The 22,959-nt window shown below is 38.8% G+C and overlaps 1 protein-coding gene across 9 annotated transcripts in view; it reads left to right on the plus strand.

Moving 5' to 3' along the window:
- The window catches only part of KLHL13 (kelch like family member 13), a 208,001-nt gene that overhangs the window by 170,549 nt on the left and 14,493 nt on the right, over positions 1-22,959 (plus strand). The window lies entirely within an intron of this gene.

Here is a 22,959-nt window from a genome sequence, read left to right on the forward strand (position 1 = left end):
TGAAATTCTTTTCTGCAATATACTCTGATATCCCCTGTTTAGAGAAGACTTATGAATCTTTTGTTTGCACATGTAAAACTTTGGCTATTAGAGAGGGGTGTTACATAGTATGTGGTTTGGAAACAAGTTGAGAGGAAAGCAGTACAGCTGTATATCTATAAAAGACAGTCATTTAATAAAAGCCTTCTGTATAATCAGATGACACCAGACAGTAATAATATTTGATAACAATATATACCTTAATCTTTTTGACAATCTATACTAATACAAAGGTAATATGCTAATTAGACTAGATAGACCAGACACCTTCTGGACATCCTTCCTGACATCCTTCCAGACAATGCCACAGTGGCTGCAAGGGCAGAGAGTCAGCAACACGGGAGAGGCGGCAGCATTGGAGAGGCAGCAGGAGAGGGGGCTGTGTGGTCCTGGTCCCAATGCTGTCCTTTTCTCAGAGGCAACCATAGAGGCAGCAGCGCTGGGCCTGGTCCCAGCACCATGCCTTCCGCAGATGCTGGACAGGGTGCAACCTACTATGCCTCAACCTCCCAAAGCTCCTCCCACAACCAGCCTGGCCCCAGATCACTCCCTGTCTACTAGTGGGTGGGGGCGGGGCCAGCACTAAGAAGTGAGGGCTGAGGAGATGTGGTGGCTGGAGTGGCAGCAGCAGCAGGATGATGGGGACAGCACCTTACCCTGATGGGGTCTGGTTGCCTCCCACAAAGGGAGGCCAGACTATGGCTTAGGACATCCCCTGAGGGCTCCTGGACTGTGAGGCTCAGGCTGGTCTGAGAAATCCCCTCCCCCAGTGAGCGAATTTTTGTGCATCTGGCCTCTAGTCTATAATAATAAAAGGGTAATATGCTAATTAGAGTGGATGTCTTTCTGGACATCATTCCAGACATCCTTCCTGACGAAGCTGGGGCCTGGGTGCCTGTGGGCAGCCAGAGGGAAGCCAGCCTGGGTCCTGGTAGCTGGAGGAGGGAAGCAGCCTGGGTCCTAATTGCCTGCTGGTGGACAGAAGAAGGAAGCCCAGGTCTTGGGTGCCAGAAGGAACCCTGTGCTGGCAGCCAGGGTAAGGAAGGCCTACTCTTGCATGAGTTTTCGTGCATTTGGCCTCTAGTCCTATATAATAAAAGCCTAATATGCAAATTGTCCCCTTGACTGGGAGTTTGACTACCCACTATGATGTGCACTGACCACCAGGGGGTTGCATGGAACATGGCGGACATCCACAATATGGTGCTGGCAGCAGGTGGTAGTGGAGGTGCTGCGGGCTCTGATGGGTTCTGATGAGAGCAGGACTGCTGTAGGATGGTGGAGCTGGTGAGCAGGTGGCGCCAGGCCAAGGGGGGTGCAATCGGGGCTTGATTGCCCCACCAATCACCCTGCAGACAGTAACCAGCAGTGGTGGCCTGGGGTCTGGCCCCAACTGATTGCCTTGCAGATGGCTACCAGTAGTGGTGGGGAGTGGGGCTACCACCCAGCTCTGAGATGCTGAGGGAGCTGGGTGGGGAGGCCCCGGCCCCAATCTAACAACACACAGGCAGGATGGTGGAGCAGGTGAGGGGGCAGTGTGAGGCCAAGGCAGGGTGCCAGATGGGACTGCATGGTTGTGGGGCTGCAAAACTGGGGGCTGTGGGTCTGTGAAACTGAGGCCCAATCTCCACAGGCCACTTCAAGGGACCCTACCCATGCACAAATTAGTGCTCCAGGCCTCTAGTATTATATATTTTAATTTGGATTTATTCACCTTAATGATTTTTTTTTTTTTACAACAGAAGTTAAAAGGAATTCTGTTGAAACATAATTTGAGCTTCTATAAGTCTTTTCAAATAAGCTCAGCAATCTTTCTTCTTCCTTTAAATATGGAATCTAGTTTTTTTTTAAACTTAGAGCATTTTATTCTTTTTATTTATTGATTGATTACAGTGTTACATATGGGTCCTTATTCCCACATTACCCCCCATCCCCACCCTTATGCCCTCACCCCCCTGTTGTCTGTGTCCATTTGTTAGGCTTATATGCATGCGTACAAGTCCTTTGGTTGATTTCTCCCCCTTACCCCTACCCTCTCCTACCTTCCCTCTGAGGTTTAATGGTTTGATCGATGTTAGTCTGTATCTGGATCTATTTTTGTTCACCTGTTTATGTTGTTCATTATATTCCCTAAATGAGTGAGAGCATGTGATATTTATCTTTATCTGCCTGATTTGTTTTACTTAGCATAATGCTTTCTAGTTCCATCCATGCTGTTGCAAATGGTAAGAGTTCTGTCTTTTTGTACAAAAGCATAGTATTCCATTGTGCAGAGGTACCACTGTTTTCTAATCGACTCATCTACTGATAGGCACTTAGGCTGTTTCCAAATCTTTGCTATTGTAAATTATGCTGCTATGAACACAAGGGTATATATATCCTTTGTGATAGGTATTTCTGTTTTCTTGGGATATATTCCTAGAAATGGTATTACTGGGTTAAATGGCAGATCCATTTTAAAATTTTTAAGGAAACACCATACTGTCTTCTAAAATGGCTGCACCAATCTGCATTCCAACCAGCAGTGTAGGAGGGTTCCTTTTTCTCCACATCCTCCCCAGTACTTGTCATTTGTTGATTTGTTGATGATAGCCATTCTGACAGGTTTGAGATGGTACCTCATTGTCATTTTGATTTGCATCTCTCAAATGATTAGTGACTTTGAGCATGTTTTCACATGCCTCTTGGCCTTCTTCTGTCTTCTTTCAAAAAGTATCTATTTAGGTCAGTTGCCAATTTTTTGATTCAGTTGTTTATCTTCCTTTTGTTAAGTTGTAAGAGTTCCCTGTAGATGTTGGAGATTAAGCCCTAATAGGTGATAATATTTGCAAATATGGTTTCCCATGTGGTGGGCTTTCTTATTGTTTTGTTGACAGTTTTTTTTTTTCTGTGAAAAAGCTTTTTATTTTGATGTAGTCCAGTTTGTTCATTTTCTTTTTACTTTCCATTGCCCTAGAAGCAGTATCAGTGAAGAAATTGCTTCAGCATATGTCTGAGATTTTGCTGCCTATGGATTCCTCTAGTATTTTTATGGTTTCCCATCTTAGGTTTAAGTCCTTTATTTATTTTGAGTTTATTTTTGAGAATGGTGTAAGTTGGTGGTCTAGTTTCATTTTTTTTGCATGTATCTGTCTAATTTTCCCAAACCATTTATTGAAGAACTCTCTTGACTCCATTGTATGTTATTCCTCTTTTGTTAAATATTAATTGAGCATGGTGGTTTGGGCTGATTTCTGGGTTCTCTATTTTATTCCTTTGATCTATATGTCTGTTCTTGTGCCAGTATCATGCTGTTTTGAGAACAATGGTTTTGTAATACAGCTTGATATGTGCTATTGAGATCCCACCTACTTTGTTTTTTTGTTCTTCTTTCTCAGGATTGCTGTGGCTATTCAGTGTCCTTTTTTCTTCTTTCTCAGAATTGATGTGGCTACTCGGTGTCCTTTTTTTTTTTTTTTTTTTTAATTCCAGATGAATTTTTGGAGATTTCTTTCTAGGTCTGAGAAATATGCCATTGGTATTTTAATGGGGACTGCATTGAATCTATATATTGCTTTGGTAGTATGGACATTTTAATGATGTTGATTCTACTAATCCATGAACACAGTATGTTCTTCCATCTGTTTATGTCTTCCTCTATCTCTTTTTCAGTGTCCTGTAGTTTTCTGTGTATAGTTTTACCTCCTTAGTTAAATTTATTCCTAGGTATCTTAATTTTTTTGGTGCAGTGGTAAATTGGATTGCTTTTTTAGTCTCTTGTTCTTTAAGTTCATTACTGGTGTATAGAAATGCCATAGATTTCTTGGCATTAATTTTGTATCCTGCTACATTGCCGAATTCATTTATTAAGTCAAATAATTTTTTGATGGACTCTTTAGGGTTTTCTATGTACAATATGATGTAATCTGCAAATAAGGACAGTTTTACCTCTTCTTTTCCAATTTTGATGCCTTTTCTTTCTTCTTCCTGTCTCATAGCAATGGCTAATATTTCCAGTACTATGTTGAACAGGAGTGGTGAGAGTTGGCATCCCTGTCTTGTTCCTGTTCTTAGGGGAAATGGTTTTAGAATTGCCCATTGAGAATGATGTTAGCTGTGGTTTTGTCATATATGGCTTTTATTATTTTGAGGTATGATCCTTCTATTCCCACCTTGTTGAGAGTTTTTATTTTAGGGGAAATGGTTTTAGAATTGCCCATTGAGTATGATATTGGCTGTGGTTTTGTCATGTATGGCTTTTATTGTGTTGGGGTATGATCCTTCTATTCCCAACTTGCTGAGAGTTTTTATTCAGAAAGGGTTTTAGATTTTGTCAGATTCTTTTTCTGCATCAATTGATATGACTATGTGATTTTTATCTCTCAATTTGTCTATGTGATGTATCACGTTTATTGATTTGTAGATATTTACCATCCTTGCATCCCTGAGATAAATCCTACTTGGTCATGGTGTATGATCTTTCTGATGTACTGCTGGAGATCTGATTTGCTAGAAATTTGTTGAGGATTTTTGCATCTATCTTCATGAGGGATATTGGCCTGTATTTCTCTTTAATTATATTGTCTTTATCTGGTTTTGGTATTAGGGTAATACTGGCTTCATAGAATGAGTTTGGAAGTGTTCCTTAGTCTTGAAATTTTTGGAATAGTCTGAGGAGGATAGATTTTAGTTCTTCCTTGAATGTTTGGTAAAACTCCCCTGTGAAGCCATCTGGCCCTGGGCTTTTGTTTGTTGGAAACTTTGATGATTGCTTCAACTTCTTTAATAGTTATTGGCCTATTAAGATTTTTAGAATCTTCCTGATTAAGTTTTGGAACATGGTATTTTTCTAGGAATATGTCCATTTCCTCCAGGTTGTCTAGCTTTTTGGAATAGAATTGTTCATAGTATTTTTTAACAACAGTCTGACCAATTCTTTATATTTTGGTGGGGTCTGTTGTTATTTCACCTCTTTCATGATTTTGTTTATTCAGGTCTTCTTTCTTTGCTTCTTGCTTAGCCTGGCTAGAGGTTCATCAATCTTGTTTATCCTTTCAAAGAACCAGTTTTTGGTTTCATTTATCTTTTGTATTGTTTATTTTTTTGTCTCTATATAATTTATTTCTGCTCTGATCTTTATTATGTCCTTTCTTCTACTCTGGGCTTTTCTTGTTGCTCTCTTTCTAATTCTTTGAGACATAGAGTTAGATGACTTATAACCATTTTTTTTTTTTTTTTGAGGTAGGCCTGTAGAGCTATAAACTTCCTTCTCAGGACTGCTTTCATTGTCTCAAATAAGTTTTGGATTGTTGTGTTTTTATTGTCATTAGTTTCCAGGATGTTTTCAATTTCTTTTTTGATCTCTTTGGTAACCCAATCACTGTTTAATAGCATGCTATTCAGCTTCCAAGTGTTTGAGTTTTTTGGGCTGTTTTTATTGTAGTTTATTTCTAATATTATGCCATTGTGGTCTGAGAAAATTCTCGATATGATTTCAATCTTTTTGAATTTGGGGATATTTTGCTTGTGACCCAATATGTGGTCTATTTTTGAAAATGTTCCATGCGCACTTGAGAAGAACTTATATTCTGTGGCTTTGGGGTGAAATGTTCTGAAGATGTCAATTAAGTCAATCTGATCTAGTGAGTCATTTATGATTGCTGTTTCTTTGCTAATTTTTTTGTGTAGAGGATTTATCCAGTGATGTCAGTGGTGTATTAAAGTCCCCTACTATGATTATATTGTTGTCGATCTCTCCCTTAATATCTTCCAGAAGGTTTTTTTTATTTTTTATTTTATGTATTTGGGTGCTCCTGCATTGGGTGCATATATGTTTATCAGGGTTATATCCTCTTGTTGTAACAATCCCTTTAGTATTATGAAATGGCCTTCTGTTTCTCTTGTTATGGCCTTCATTTTGAGGTCTATATTGTCAGATATAAGTATTGCTACCCCAGCTTTTTTTCATTTCTATTTACCTGAAAGATATTTTTCCATCCTTTCACTTTCAGTCTGTATGTGTCCCTTGTTCTGAAGTGGGTCTCTTGTAGACAACGTATATATGGCTCACATGTTTTTTTATCCATTCACTCACTCTATCTCTTCTGATTCAAGCATTTAGTCTATTTATGTTTAAAGTTATTATTGAAAGGTAATTGTAGCCTTATTTATTTATTTATTTATTTAGGTTACATTTATTTATTTATTTTAAATTACTTTATTTATTAAGGTATCACATGTTTGTCTCATTCCCCTCCCATTCCCATCCCCCCCCACACACACACACACACATGCCACCACGCCCCTGTTGTCTGTGACCACTGGTTAGGCTCATATGCATGCACACATGTCTTTTGGTTGATTTCTCTCCCTTATCTCACCCTCCCCTACCTTCCTTCTGAGGTCCAACAGTCTGACCATTGCTGTTCTTGTTCATCAGTCTATGTTGTTCATCATTTCCCCTAGAGGAGGGAGCTCATGTGATACTAGAAATACACTTATAAGAACCAAAATTGAGACAAGCAATAATGGTTATGCTGAGAGCCAAATGAATGAATCAGTCTATAGTGAGTTTCTTTCTGGGACAACAGTTCTTTTGAGTCCCAATTTCTATGTCAAACAGTTCTTATTGTGTACATGTCAGCAATGATATTTCATTTCTGGATGGTGGACAAGTGGTGGTAATGCAGGTCCAACCCTCTCTGGTTTTGTCCTGGGCAACCTGCAGTGATGCATAGCTGCTGACAGCTAGTATGGCAGGGCTTCGTCAGCATCTTCCATCTCTGGACTGCTTCTCTTCTGTCTACATGGCTGGAGTAGTCCTGTCAATTCCTCTCTGTTGCAGGAATCCACATGTTCTTGGAGTTGTTTTCTGAAAATATACAAACATATTCTCTCAACCCAAAGTTAATAAAGGAATCTTTTCTATAAATTTGACTTGTGATCTTTTTTCATTTTTTGCCCAAACAATTTTCCTTTGGCTAGTTTTGGCACCATGTATATTTTACCTGGGTGTCTTGCTGTTAGCATTACAAATGAAAGTTAATTTTCTAAAGTAAAAATTTTCTAGATGTAATTTACTTACGAGATATTTTCCCTCACATGATATTCTTCTACTATCCCCTCTTTTTTGATTTAAATACTAGGAGGCTTTTGGAAATTTTATAATGTAATATTGATAGCTTTTAAATTTTAATCTTTTGCACTAAAATATGACTGCTTTAGGTTCATTACATGTTACACAATTTTACCATGATACGAACTACCAATAAAAACTTTAGTTAACACTTTAGGAACAGCTTTTTTTTCCCCCCAGAACAATTAATTTTTCCAGAATATTCGCTTATTTCAATTAGCCAATTCAAATTAGCCTGAAAACTTGACTACTATTTTACCGTCAAATTTAATATTCTAACAACCGTCTTATTTTACCCTGTAAATATTAGTGGAAAGGATTATTTCCCTTCTTGAGTAGGCCCTGAGCATTCCTGTTGCTAGGCTAGGTTTAGATATCAAAAACCCCAGTTCCCCACATCATGGTTATAAGACAACTCACACAAGTCTTGTTGCAGTGAGAGGCAGCCACTGTTTGCCAAGTCTCTGTTACCTGGGTCCTCATTTGAGCTGGGCATAGGAAGCTAAGCAGCCATGGGGGCAGGAAACCTCCCTTTCTTACCTTATCATTTTTTCTTTTTACACCGGTCCCTTTTAGCATTTCTGGCATTTCTGGCTTGGTAGTGATAAATTCCCTTGGCCTTTTTTATTTTATTTTATTTTATTTTTTATCAGTGCAGCTCCTTATTTCCCCTTCAATTTTGAATGATAGCCTTGCTGGATAGAGTATTCTTGGATTCAGTGCTTTGCTTTGCATCACTTTTTAAATTTTCTTCTATTCTTTTCTGGCCTGATGTGTTTCTGAGAGATCATTTGATAATTTAATGGGAGCTCCTTTGTATGTAACTTTCTGTCTCTCTCTTGCAGCCCTTAAGATTCTCTCTTTGTCCTGAACATTTCCCATTGTAATTATGATGTGTCTTGGTGTGGGTATTTTCAGGTTCATCTTGTTTGGGACTCTCTATGCTTATGTGATTTTTTTCTTCCCCATATCAGGGAAGTTTTCTGATATTATTTCCTCAAATAGGTTTTCTAACCCTTGTTCCTCTTTCTGTTGTTTTGGCACCCCTATTATTTGTATGTTGCTTCGTTTCATTTTGTCCCATAGCTCCCTTAGGCTCTTCTCCTGTCTTTTAATTTTTGTCTCCAATTGCAGTTCAGTTTGGGTGTGTTTTGCTTCCATGTCTTCTAATTTGCTAATTTGATCCTCTGTTTCTTCTAGTCTAGTGTTGAAACTTTCCATGGTGTTTTTTTATTGCAGCTATATCACTCTTCATTTATTTTTGATTCTTACATAATTTATTGATTTTTTCATCCATTTCTTCTTGATTCTTACATAAATTGTTGATTTTTCCCCTTCATCCGGTTTATGTACTGTAGGACCCTTATTCTGAATTATTTTTTCTGACATACTGCTTGTCTCTGTTTCGCTTAGCTGCTTCTCTGGTGATTCCTCCTTTTCTTTCCTTTGGGGGTTTCTTTGTCTACTCATTTTTAGTCTCACAGAGGGAACTAGATGTTGAATTCATGCAGGGGCTGCTCCTTGGGTGGCAGTGGCTCCTTGGGCTGCTCTTGTTCCTCAGGTGGTCACTGAAGTGACTGCTCCTCAGTTGGCAGTGGCTCCACTGATGGGTGCTGTTCACAGAAGTGGTGTCTCCTCTGGCTGGTGTGGGAGGGTACTCTCACAGCTGCTGTTCCTTGGACAGGGGGTGAGCTACTCACATGGCTGCTGCTCCTCAGACAAGGGTGTACTGCTCACGTGGCTGTTGCACCACAGATCAGGGCTGGCTGCACACTGCTGCTGTTCTTCAGATGAGGCGGGACTGCCTCTTCTTGGACAGGAGCAAGTTTATTGCCAGACTGGTGCTCCTTGTATGGGTGCAGGCTCCTCGTGCAGCTGCTCTCCTCAGACTTAGAACAGACTTATTGCTTGGCTCTTGCTCCTCAGGTGGGAGTGATTTTTACATATAGCTGTTGTTCCTTAGGTGTGGCGGGGTGCTGACCATCTGCTGCTCGTTGCACAGGTGTAGGTTATGTATGGCTGCCTCTCCTTGAACCAGTGCGGGCTGCCCAGGACTGTTACGCCTTGGAAGTGGGCGGTCTATTCATGTGGCTGCTGCTCCCTTGTCTGGGGCAGGCTGCTCAGGCGGCCTCTGATCCTTGAATGGGGATGGGCTGCTCTCGGCACTGCTGTTCCTTATATGGGGGTGGGCTACTCAAGGCACTGCTGTTCCTTGTATGGGGCGGGCTGCTCACACAGCTGTTGCTTTTTGGACAGGGTTGGGCTTCTTGTGTGGTTGCTGCTCCTTGGGCAGCAGTGAGCTGCACCTGTGGCTGCTGCTTCTCAGCTGTGGGTGGGCCGTTTACCCAGCTGCTGTTTGTTAGACCGGTGTAGGCTGCATGTGGCTACTGATCCTTGGACCAGTGCAAGCTGCAGGGCTGGTCCTCCTTGGATGTAGGTCGGCTGCTTGGGCGGCTGCTGCTACTCGAATGGCTGCAGGCTGCTTGTGGCGCTGCTGTTCCTCATATAGGGGCATGCTGCTCACACCACTTCTGCTCCTCAGATGGGAGCAGGCTGCTTTTCTGGCTGCTGCTCCTTGGACAGGGGCAGGGGCTGCTGCTCCTCGGACAGGGGCAGGTTGCTCGCATAAGTGCTGCTTGGTTATGTGCAGGGTGCGGGCTGTGAGCACCTGCTACTCCTCAGATGGGGGCAGGCTGTATGAGTCTGCACCTCCTCAAATGTGGGCAGGCTGCTCTTGCAGCTGCTGCTCCTCAGATGGGGTGGGCTGCTCACATCATCCCTGCTCCTTGGATGGGGGAGTGGGACATTTATACAGCTGCTGCTTCTTGGACAGGGGCAGGGCACATGAGGCTGCTGCTCTTAGGCCTGAGGCAAGCTGCTCCTGTGTCTGCTGCTCATGTGATTGCAGTGCCCTGGGCTAACACTTTGGGCCAGTCAGAGTGGAGCCTGCTTCTGAACTCACAGGAGCTTCCACCCAGGGTATCTGGATACTCATTGACCATGGGCTCGCAGCCTAGGTAGCATATCCCTGGCAAGGGTGGCTGTAGAGTCCCAGGTGTTCTCTGAGGGCACCCAGGGTAGAGGTGAGGCTGGGCTCCCAATTACAGCAGCTCTCCCTTTCAAAAAGGCTAGGCCTCTGAGTACAAGCTGGCCTTCCAGTACTGGTACTGTTTGCAATGGTAGCAGAGGCTTCCTAGTTAGGCGAGCCCAGTTAGCCTTCCCCCAAAGGTCCTGCAGAATCTAACTATGCCTTACTCACACACACACACACACACACACACACACACATCCCACATGATCACACACTCCTCTTTTGCTTCCTCCCTCCCTCACACTCTCTCCCTTACTGCCTCCTTCTTCCTGCCTCTGTAGCTGTGTCTGGGGTGTTATTGACCCATTTGTGGATGGAGTCCTCTCTAGGTGTCAGGTTAATGTGGCTTGTTCTCTAGCTTCTGGCCAGATAGGATAAAATTCACCTTTACAAGACACAATCCAAAGGGAACAAAGCACAAATGTACTCCCAACACCAATGACCCCACTATAAGTAACCACCTGAGAAAAGAGAACTAAGGAATAGAAAAGTGAGTACAAATGATATCATAGAGAGAGAAAATATAAGAGAGGAAATAAAAAGGAGAATATATATATGAAAAACACCACAGAACCAATAGATAAACCATAAAGAATACAAACACCAAACACCCAACAAAGAGGGTGGGGGCAGAATCTGTAGCAGTTGAGCTTATATACAGAAAATAAGGTTAAGTATTGGATGAATATGGGGAGGTCCTCTGTTCAGTGTAGAGGAAGTAGAAAGGGGATGGGTAGATAAGAAGAAATAGAATGAGAAGAAAATAATAATGATAATAACTCTACAAAAAATTGATTTCAAAATTAGTATAAAAATAAAAAATAGTAAATAAAAATAAAATAGAGTGATGGAAAAATAATGGGAAAAGAAATAGAAAATAAAGCATCAAATAACATTGAAAAAAAGAAAAAAAGAGATAAAATAATAATAATTAGAAAATAAAAATGAAAAAGTGAAGTGTTTTTCCTTTGACTGGCTTCAGATCCCAATCTTCTGTACTGTCTGTCTTTAGGCCAGTCTTTTTGGACGCTCAGGGATTATTTGGATTTTTTCCCCCCTCAAATCCTTTTTTACTATTCAGGGTGGGATCTGGGTGTGGCTGTATTGGTTGCCTGGAGACTGGAGGGAGGGGCTATCTATTTCTTCAGTACAAAATGGCTGCCCAGGTGTGGGGCTCAGGTATGACTCAGCACCAGACACGCTGCCATTTCTCCTGGACCCCCCACTCTTCCCAGACTCCAGGGGTCCAAACCTTCTCCCTCACCAGAGCCACTGGTAAGTGTCTGTATCCAAAAGGTCTTATGAAGTAGGCTCAGTGGAGAAAGGCTCAGGCCACAGAGAGGGGAGAGACTGAGTCTCTGTGTGCTCCTCTCCTGCCAGTGCTGCATAGTCTGCCCAGCCCTTCAGGCTGCCCCCTCTTGTTCAGTCTTTTGTGACTGTAGACCCAGTTCTAGAATCCCCTGCAGTCCAGAAGTCCTGTGGCCTTTCTTTCCACAGTCAGAAGCTGTGCCTGTCCCCAGAGACGCCACTTGGTGCTGTGCGGGTTCCTTCTGGGGTCCGGCAGACTCTCCTGCCCAGATCCTTGATCTTACCTTTTTCCAGGGATCCTATTCCCTTCCCAACCGCTGAGTTTCCTTCGCCATTTCAGGTTGGATGTTATTCCTTTCAGCTGTTCTATTGACTCCAGGACAAGGCTTGGGACATGTCTGTTTCACTGCCGGTTTTCTTAGCTCTGGAATCTGGGTCTTGTAAAGAACTAACACCTATATGTAAACCTTTAAGAATATGAGTTTTGAGTCTATCAAAACACTTGACCCATTGAACTATTTTTACCTCTATTTAATAGATAATATAGATCACATACAACTACTAACCAATAAACTGTTTAGTAGTCATCTAGTTCCTGAACACAGTGCCTTATTTTAGTTGCGATCCTTACATTTTTCTTATAGGAAACAGAATATTTTGGTTGCAAAGAAATATTGACAAGAAGATTTCTAGAGTTTGCTTTTCTTATTGAGAATTGTGACAATAGTAAATTTTGATAGAAAATACATTTTCCTATAATTGATTTTACCTCATACCAATTTTAATATTGGTAAATAATGTTCATTAAGCCTTCAAATTTACATTTATTAGGCATGGAGCCTTATCTTTGAAACCCTAAGTTTCAAGAGAATGTGTCCTTAATGGTTTTATTAATAAGCTGCCCCTTATCTTTTAAACTCAGCCAAAAGTTCATTAACTGGCCTATTAAAAGTGTGTTTTGTTTGTTTATTGTCATTCTAAAGTACTCAGACTGGTGTCTCACAGTAACTTTTAATCTTTTAAACTAACTGCTATTTTAAAGGGTTTTATGGCAGCATGGTGTAGTTTTGACTCATATTGTCTTCCCCATTGCTCAACTAGCCTAAGTGAAGTTTGTTTATTTCCCAAGATTCTGCTTGTCATTAGTGAATCTGGGTACTAAATGAATTTTTAATTTAGTCATACAAGGCCATTCCCCTCAAGAGCTATAAGCATCTTTCCTCTAGTTTTGTGCATTGACATCATATAGCAAAGTCATTTCAAGAAAAAGTAAATGGTATTGAATATGCTTTTTAAAAATGTATGTCTAATCTAATAATAACACAATGCTTACATTTTTTATTGCTCTACACCGATCCTAGCAACATATGGTCATCCTGAGGCAAACTAGGCTTAGTGTCATGATTTTTTGGAACTAATCATGAACAAGCATTATCATTGACCTATTCATTCTCAAATACCAAAGTTTGGTCCTTATAATTTATACATTGTTTGTGATCAGTTCCTTTACCTTAAATAAAAATACCAAACTGGCTAAAGCACAATTTATGAAAAGGTATAAAAGTCTATGATTATAAAAAATTAACAGTATTAGAAAGTAATTTTTTTTCTAGATGGCTCTATTTAGGAAGGTGGGGAAAGGTGGGAGGTAATTAACTGAAGATATTATATGAATATTTGCATAACCCAAGGACGCATACAGTGGGGTGGCGAGGGCCTGGTGCCTGCAGGGGAGGGGGATGGAGGGAAACTAGAGAGTGCCTATGGTGGAGAAAAAGGGCCATATATAATATTTTCAATAATAAAAATGTTTAGGTTGATGCTTAACCACTGAGCCATGCCAGCTGGGCATCAACAATAAAAATATTTTTATTTTATTTTTTAAAATATATTTTATTGATTTTCCACAGAGAGGAAGGGAGAGGGATAGGGAGCAAGAAACGTCGATGAGAGAGAAACATGAACCAGCTGCCTCCTGCACACCCCCTACCAGGGATGTGCCCTCAACCAATGTACATTAGCCCTTGACTGGAATCGAACTTGGGACCTTTTAATCCGCAGACCGATGCTATCCACTGAGCCAAACAGGTTTCAGCGATAAAGATATTTTTAAAAATTAAAGATGGAACTTCCTTATCAAAAACAAAAAACAAGTTTATTTGAAATTGATATCACAGTAATTTTGCAATATAGACAAATTTCCTGTAACTAGAATGTTGATTTTTAGCCTATTTGAAGCATTTATTATAACTGTGTGTTTGACCTTTTGGAAATTAAATATATGTATATATATTATTGATTTCAGAGAGGAAGGGAGAGATAGAAACATCAATGATGAGAGAGAATCATGGATCTTCTGCCTTCTGCATGCCCCTACTCACAACCCAGGCAAATGCCCTTGACTTGAATTGAACCCGGGACACTTTAATCCACAGGCCAATGCTCTATCCACTGAGCCAAACCAGCTAGGGCTATATATTTTTAATGAACAGTTAATATTGTCTTAAATATTATATTCTTCACTCCCAGTGTCTTCTGTAGACATCCTAAAACCCCTTTTAAGGCTTGTCCCTGAAAGCTTACTTGTGGTATAGTTGACTCCTATCTCCAATGGTTTTAGAACTTGCTTGCCTATGAGCTTTGAGGAAACACCACTTTTCTGACCACCATTCTACAGGTGTCCCCCAAAATATATACATACTTTGGATAATTATAAAAGCAGTGTTTGTTAAAATACATTTCACTTTGAAAATGTAATTGAAATCAGCTATTAAAGTATGCCTACTTTTTTTTATGACACCCTGTATTTACTTATCTTTCATCCTGCGCTATGTCTGTGTGACTTTACTGTGAAAATCTTCCCTCTTAGAATCCATGAGAATTTTTTTTTAGAAAAGTTGGTATATTATTAGTTTAAGGATTGTGTAAAATCCAATTTTTCCTTTATTCCTCTTTCATGCATTCCATTTCTTCAATGTTTAAGCTCATTTTATTTATTTCCCTTTTCTTAGCAATCAAGTGAATCAGAAAATAAAACAGTAGCCGTGGGTGCCTTTTCTACTTATAAGAACTGAAAGTTTCAAGATCATATATTTTTCAAAGATAGATTTGGTTTTAATTTTCCCACAAGCTAAGTTATTGTAGATAATTTTTAAACCTAACAAAAACATGACAATCTCATGTTTTAAGGATTACATGCTTAAACCAAACATTTTGAGGAAGTAGGTTATATATTTAATGATATAGGGTGATTATAATTCACATAAAGGAAACAAAACTTGGATTGGAGCTCTTAGAAAGAATAATTAGCTCTGATACAATTCTATTCCATCCCATTCTTAATCATTTGTAGGGATGATGAGCACTGGTACATTAAATATTGCTCAACAAATAACTCACAAAGCATTATATATTAGTTTTGGATTATAACTTTGAATACTTTACTAAAGCCACACTTGCCTTTGGTGGGATAGAGACATTGGTTTTCTGTTAGAGAACACCAACCACTTTCCTCCTAACTTTGTCATCCTTTGCGGTAATACTTTTTTCTTAGGGTGGTAATTATTATTGTAATTTATAAGATCTGGTGCTTTTGTTCTTGCTATGTTATATTTTGGGTAAGTATAGGAAAAACTATGAAATGAATACAAAAAAATGACAGTGAACCATATAAAGCAGAATAGGTAAACCTTTCTGTAAAACTAAAAATGTTTACTTTCATATATCATGGAGATAATGGAAAATAGCCTTTGTTTAGTTATATGCCCATTAAAATTGCATCTTTTATCCTTATGACTTTGCATAACTACAGCATGCTAAATACTATGCAGCCATTCCCTGATTTACAAACAGGTTGTAGTTAATTCTTTTGTTTATTATATTTGTTTACAAGTTAGAATTTGTAACATCTAGCATTTGCCCCACAGAATTACTATTATAGAAGATTACAGGCTGGCCCACAAAACCCAATTTAAAGTAAGGTTGTTGAAATAGGATATTTGTAATTGAATTGGAAAAATTACAATTTAAATATACAATTATACAAAATAAACAATACTGAATGAAAGTGAGCAAAAAAACCATTTTATTTTTATATAAAGTCATATTTAAACAGAGACTAAAATAAATTGTGCTTTTGACTTGGTGATACTCTCTTTAACTCATTTTTAAAAATTTATCTTTATTGTTCAAAATATTATAGATATCCCCCTTTTTCCCCCATTAACTCCCCTCTACCCCACTCCCAGCCCCTCCCCAGGCCTTCCCTGTGTTTGTTTTTTCCTTGATACAGGTATGTAATTGGTTCTACCAGTGATTTATTATTGGGTTGGGGAGGTCACAGTGAAATGCAGAGGAATGTTATTGAGTTAACTCAATAAAAAAAAAATTGGAGATGGTATATTTGTGGAAAACAAATTTGTGGAAAACAAAAGAGGTATATAATGTGATGAGGCAAAAGGCAGAGAAAGGGGTCTGCCAAGGAAGAAAATGAAGGAAATCAGATTTTTCTAGAAAAGATAGTTTCTTTTGCTGCTTGGTGCTGATATCAGCAGCAAGCTTTGGGAATGTTCCTGATGTAAGGATTTCCTATATAGTACATATATTTACATTTCTTATTTAATCTAAATTGGACTTATCCATAACAATTATAATTCCAGATAACTTTTTTGTTGTTGTTTGCTTTGGGAAAGTTCAGTGTGAATTAGAGAAAAAGATGCATAGATAATTTTACAATAAATCAAACTGTTTCCCTCCCTACCAAACCAAACATGACTTACTTATGCAAAGGCTGATATTGAACAGGTAATACCCACCTATTGCTTATTTATGACTGAGCATCTATTCTGACTAGTTTGTACCCAGACTGTATTGTGCTGCTTGTTACACATCATTTCTGCCTATAGCTTTAACCACCATATTCTTCTTCATTTGTCATGTGAGGCTCTATAAGGGAAGAACAGGCCCAGCCTGGGTTCAAAACAATTCTTCCTCCCAAAAGACCATTGTGATAGCTAATATTGTAGCCAATAAGAGAAGTGCATTCTTAGTGTAAAAGGAACAAGAGAATAGGATTCTCCAAGTTGGAGATACTATCAGTATCTACCTCAAATGGCATTTAGAATCTGAAGAGAGACAGAAATTGAAAGTTTTTGTTTTTTAATTATCCTTTTGTTCTTCTTACCAAAATGTCCCTTCCCTATGTCCTGCAATGTCCTCACCTATGGAAGGAGGCCCAGGAGAAGATATCCTGTGTCCCACAAAGTAGCTTGTTTGATTTGTTCCCAGCCTTTTTCTGTGGACATGCTTTCTCTCTCTGCATTAGAGGTAATTGATGTCAGACTGACATTTTAAGAAACTATACAGCACCACGGAGAATTTGGTGCATTGAATGACTGAGGAGTCCCTCAAAATTTGCCAGCTAATTTCTTAGTTTTTGCATTTCCTTTGAGAAGATAAAAGGAGATACTTGTTTACTTTTGCTTTGAGAGTTTTTTTCCTAAATGGGAATTTATTTGTATCAGATACTGAGCTTCAACAAAATAATCACAAATTTCTTTTTTTTTTTAAATATATTTTATTGATTTTTGTACAGAGAGGAAGGGAGAGAGATAGTTAGAAACATCGATGAGAGAATCATCGATCAGCTGCCTCTTGCACACCCCCTACTGGGGAGATGCCCGCAACCAAGGTATGTGCCCTTGACCAGAATTGAACCGGGGACCTTTCAGTCCCCAAGCCGACGCTCTATCCATTGAGCCAAACCGGTTTTGGCAATAATCACAAATTTCTGATGAATCCTGTTATTAAAATATCAAATTATGTTAATGACAATGTTTGGGTGCATTGTGTATGATTTTAATTTTAATTTAGGTTAGGTTATTTAAATTTAATTTAAAGTATATTAAATTTTATTTAATTTGAATTTAATATAGCAGCAATGTGTACCAGTACATTAATGAATATGCCACATTAAAAATGATGATGCTTGGAACTGAAAGTTGTTTTATTGCAATAGAATAATTTATATCAAGGAAACTTACATGGGTAATTGATTATTTTGAAATCAGTTTTATTGGCTCTCATAAGTGGTTGAGAAATTTTCTTCTTTTTTCTTCTCTGTCCTTTAAAATGTAAATGTAATTTTTTGAATTAACTTCCATAATAGCTTTTTGGAATTTTTGGCCAGGAATTTTACATATTCAGATGAAATTAGAGTTATTTTACACTTATAATTTTTTAAAAATATGCTTTAAACTTTATATTTTGAAAATGTAATATATTCTAATATATCTGTGAATTACATGTCCATTATGTTAAGTCAAGCTAGGCTACACATTTGGGGATAGCTAGCTGAAGTACGTTTAATAATGACTAAGGAGTAGATTGAAATGAAAAATCACTGAATAATCCTGCATTTTTCCAAAAATTCTTTACCATTATTCTATCATTTTTTATCTGCTTATATTAACTATTATTTAATGATTATTTTAGACTTTGCTTCTATAGTCTTTATAGTCTACAATTATCTTTTACCTTTGATTACATGTACTTCATACAAATTAATTTTTTATTACATATTTTTTATCTGAGTCTCTTTTTAAAATTAATAAGGTTCTAGTAATTTACTCTCAATTCAACAATATTCTAATTTTAGTTGTATCTATCATCACATCTTTAATTTTTATATTGCTTATAATTATAGTATTTAACCTTTGTTATATGCCCACAGTGTGGTTGGTAGCTGTTGTACATGAGCTGTAGAAACTGTGTAGTCTGACTATTAAGAAGATAACAAATTGGAAGGTTATGAAATTCCATTCTCTGGTGATTTTTAAGAAAAGAGTAGATAGCTATCTGTACTGACTAGGTGGTCTGCCAAAGTCTTTTCCAGTACTGTGGATCTGTATCTAAGCAAACTCATATTTTTCAAATGCCTTAAATAAAAGGTAGATTTATGTATCCTGTTATTTTAGTACTTATTTACTTATTGGACAAAGTTGAATAGGAAAAGAGAGAAGGAACGAAATACCTTGATACCATTTCTAAATTACAAAGTTCAGTTTTTTAAAATTTATTGATTATGGAATTACATATGTGTCCTTATTCCCCCATTACTCCCCACCCCTCAATTTACCCCCATTCCCCTGTTGTCTGTGTCCATTGATTAGGCCTATATGCATGCATATAAGTCCTTTGGTTGATCTCTCCCTCTTATCCCCATCATCTCCTACCTTCCCTGAAGTTTGACGTTCTGATCCATGTTTCTCTGTCTCTGGATCTGTTTTTGTTCATCAGTTTATGTTGTTCAGTATATTCCATAAATGGCAGTATGGAGTTTCCACAGTTCCGTTTTAATATTTAAAAAAAACCATATTTTTATTGATTTCAGAGAGGAAGGGAGAGGGTGAGAAAGATAGAAACATCAATGATGAGAGAGAATCATTGATCGGCTGCCTCCTGCACACTCACTACTGGGGATCAAGCCCGCAACCCTGGCATGTGTCCTTGAGCTCTATCCACTGAGACAAACCAGCTAGGGTTCATCTTTCATCTTGGCTTATTTTATAATGCTTTAAATTGGATGACTAACAAATGATGGTATCATCTTTCCTATGTAAATCACCCAATTTTTGTTTGTATTTGCAATCATATCAATAATGATGAGAATCTGCACATTTGGGAATTATTATTGTGTTGTTATCAACTTTTGCTTATCCTTACTAGCAACTGTGTATAAAAATGAAAATCGCCCTTGCTCTGGGGAGGGCTATTTCTTACTTGCCTCAGAAAATAGATCTGTTAAACCAAGCATGTCAAACTTGTGGCCTGTGGCTGTATGTGCCCCACAACAAATATTTTTGCAGCCCAGCCCATTATAATGGTATGTAATTTTAATAAACATTTTTAACTTAATTTTTACAATATCTTGCTATACATACTTATTAATAACAAACTACAATGTTTGCTAATGACTGATTACTATAATGGTGTTGCATTCATTTCCCTTATGCACCTTACATGCAGAAGCACCATTTCCCTCTACTGATACTAGTAGTGAATATTTTAGCAGCCGATTGCCATGTCATTAGTCTTGGACTGACTTGTTTGATGTGCTCAACAGGAAATATTTTGCTTTCAGAGAACAAGAAAAGTAGGTTTATTTGCATTACGTTTATTAACTTGTGCAGTTGTTTGGTGCCTGGTAAGTTAATATTCAAGAAAAAATATTAATTGTTATTAAAATGTTCTGTTATTTTATGTTAATGATTACTTGTTTATTTAAGCCCTTTGTATTCAGTATATCTCTATAAAAATAAACCTACATTTCTATGAAAATTGAAGCTATGGTTTTTGTTGCGGCCCACATAAACTTAAATCTTGCTTATTTGGCCCATATTAACCTTTGAGTTTGACATGCTTGTATTACACTAAACAGGAATCTTTTCTACCTGAGATAGTTTGGGCAATTTGGTATTAACTGTAACTTGACTTACACAGTTTAAAAATTTAAGAGACACCAACCTGTCCCAGTTAAATTGGATTAAAATGGACTTTTTATTAACCACATTAGAAATCCAAGGCATTGAACAGTGTTGAACTAACTATATTTCAAATTTCCATAAATGGTTAATTTATTTTTTTAGTAATTTTGAGTTATAATTCTATTTTAGATGTTTTTCTAATACATACTAGTAGCTATTAAGTATAACAAGCAATTAAAACTTTTTGGCAACTTCTGTAAAGCAATTCAGTTGCTAAAAATAGTTCCAATTTTTAGCAATAGATCCGTCTTGTGTGTGGGTTAACCTTAAGGCTGTTATTTATGCAGAGGAGTAATGATTTTAGTCTCATTTCAGCTTTTAAATAATAGAATAATAGAAGGATTAGCCAGTTTTCTCTTAACTATCTGCCAATCTTTTAACCATACAGTTGCATTAATGAGGTTTATGTGACATTTGTGAACACATTTCCTGACTAAATTAAAAAAAAAACATTTGAGTACTTTGCCTGTTACATATCTCTGTGTTTGTATACATACACAGACATTTGTATGGTAGGCTTCTGTTTTGAGTTATTTCTTGCATAATATTTCCTGATATTGATACCATTGTAATTAGCTATTCCTATCTAATAAAAGAGTAATATGTAAGTCAACCAAAACTCCACTATACCACAAGCCATGCCTACCAGCCAATCAGGAGCGAGTATGCAAATTAACCCAACCAAGATGGCTATGGCCACACAGAGAGCAGGAGGGAGGCTTGGGTTTCTCCAGTGATGGAGGAAGCCAAGCTTTCTGCACCCTCTGGCCTGCCCAGGCTTCTACTTAAGGCTACAAAGTTTCAATGATAGAAGATAAATAAATCCCAATGACAGAGCTGGAGAGAGCAGGAGGCTAGGGTTGCCCCTGGTGATGGAGGAAGCCAACTTCTGCAGCCCTCGCCTGTGTTGGCCTCCACTTAAGGCTACAAAGTTTCAATTATAGAATATAAATAAATCCCAACAAAAATGGCTGCTGCCACAGAGCGAGCATAAGGCTGGGCTCCACTCCAGGCTATAAAGTTTCAATTGTAGAAGATAAATAAATCCCAAATACCAGGGCCTCCACTTGGGTTGCCCAGGGGGCATGGCCACCCTGCAAACCACCATAGGCCCCTCAGCCAGGCCGTCCCATGCCCCAAGGGAACCCCCACCCTGATCCAGGAGACCCTTCAGGGCAAACCAGCTGGCCCATACCCATGCACCAGGCCTCTATTCTATCTAATAAAATAGTAATATGCAGATTGACCATCACTCCAACACACAAGATGGCTGCCCCCATGTGGCCAAAGATCCTGCCCCCATGTGGACACCAGATAGCCACCACAAGATGGCCAGCAGGGGAGGACAGTTGGGAGGGATCAGGCCTGCAAGGGAAGGCAGTTGTGGGTGATCAGGCCAGCAGAGGTGGACAGTTGGGAGGAACCAGGCCTGCAAGGGAGGGAAGTTGGGGGTGATCAAGCCTGCAGGGAAAGGCAGTTAGATGTGACAAGGCTGGCAGAGGAGAGAAATTGGGGGCGAACAGGCTGGCAGGGGAGCAGTTAGACATCAATCAGGCTTGCAAGGGTAGTTAGGGGTGATCAAGCTGGCAGGCAGAAGTGATTAGGGGCAATTAGGAAGGCAGGCAGGTTGGCAGTTGGGAGCCAGCAGTCCTGGATTGTGAGAGGGTCCCAGATTGGAGAGGGTGCAGGCTGGGCTGAGGGACACCTCCACTCCCATGCATGATTTTTTTGCACTGGGCCTCTGGTTATTAATAATAGGGAAGGAACAAAAGGAAGTCCAAACATTATGAGCATGACCATCTGGGCAACTTCACCAGGAAGCTGCAACTTTATACACCTCAGGGAACCATCAGCCTATTCCTTACAAATTACTGGGGTACCGTGGATTGGCAAGAATGGGTAGACCCAATGCAAGCCTGCAAAAATTTGGGCATACATAATCCCCCAACCAAAGGAATTCATTCTCTTTTGCTCTTGGGTCTTGTGCCTCTTGGCTCTCTTGCTCATGTGGCCCACAGCCATGCAGTCCCCACATGCAATGGACTAATGGACTACATTGGGGAACACAAGCTAAGCTAGCCTAAGGCAGTACTTTAGGCAGTATTTCATTTTATGGAAATGAAACTCTGAACACTGGTTCTGATTTTAGTTCTGCTGAAGACATAACTACACTCCTTCTATGGCAGGGCATGGGGAAAGGATTTAATTCCACACAAAATAAAAATTACTAATTCTCCATGTAAGTCTCAGTAAATTCTTTTTCTCAAGATATTGTAAAAATTTCACTCCTCTGAGCAACAGGTGGGGATGAAGGCCTCTCCCCACCATTAACAATATAAATTTTCTCCTTTCACTTTTGACTAGCCAGTTATCAGAGTATTGAAAAGAGCTTCTGCAGAAGAGGGGCCTCTCCATAGCTTCTTTCCTTTTTTCTGATTTCCATTTTTGGCATATTTTGCTCTGTGTTGGGAAGTATTTCTCAGCTCATTTTGACTTCAGGCAGAGCTAGAGTAATGCTAAGAGTAAGAATAGTGGCTAAGATAAACTACATGGCATATCAGAGATACCAGAAACTAACCAAACTCCATGAGTAATTTGAGGTACACACACCTATTCCAGCTATCATGAAAGTGTTTCAGTTGCTTATATTTCCATATAAATAATGTGGAAAATAAAATTCTTCTAAGAATAATTGTCTGATTGAATTATTTTTTTCTATAATTACTTTTGAAGGAATCAAAACTAATAGTAATGAATGAAGAAATAATAATGAATGAAGCCTGTTTACATGAAAGATAAATCTAAGAATCAGGTATTAGAACTTTTCTGTTAGTGGATCAGCTAGCTGTGTTAATTTTTAGAAT

This window comes from Pipistrellus hanaki (assembly GCF_964339955.1).
Source record: "Pipistrellus hanaki genome assembly, chromosome: X".
Taxonomy (NCBI): Eukaryota; Metazoa; Chordata; class Mammalia; order Chiroptera; family Vespertilionidae; genus Pipistrellus; species Pipistrellus hanaki.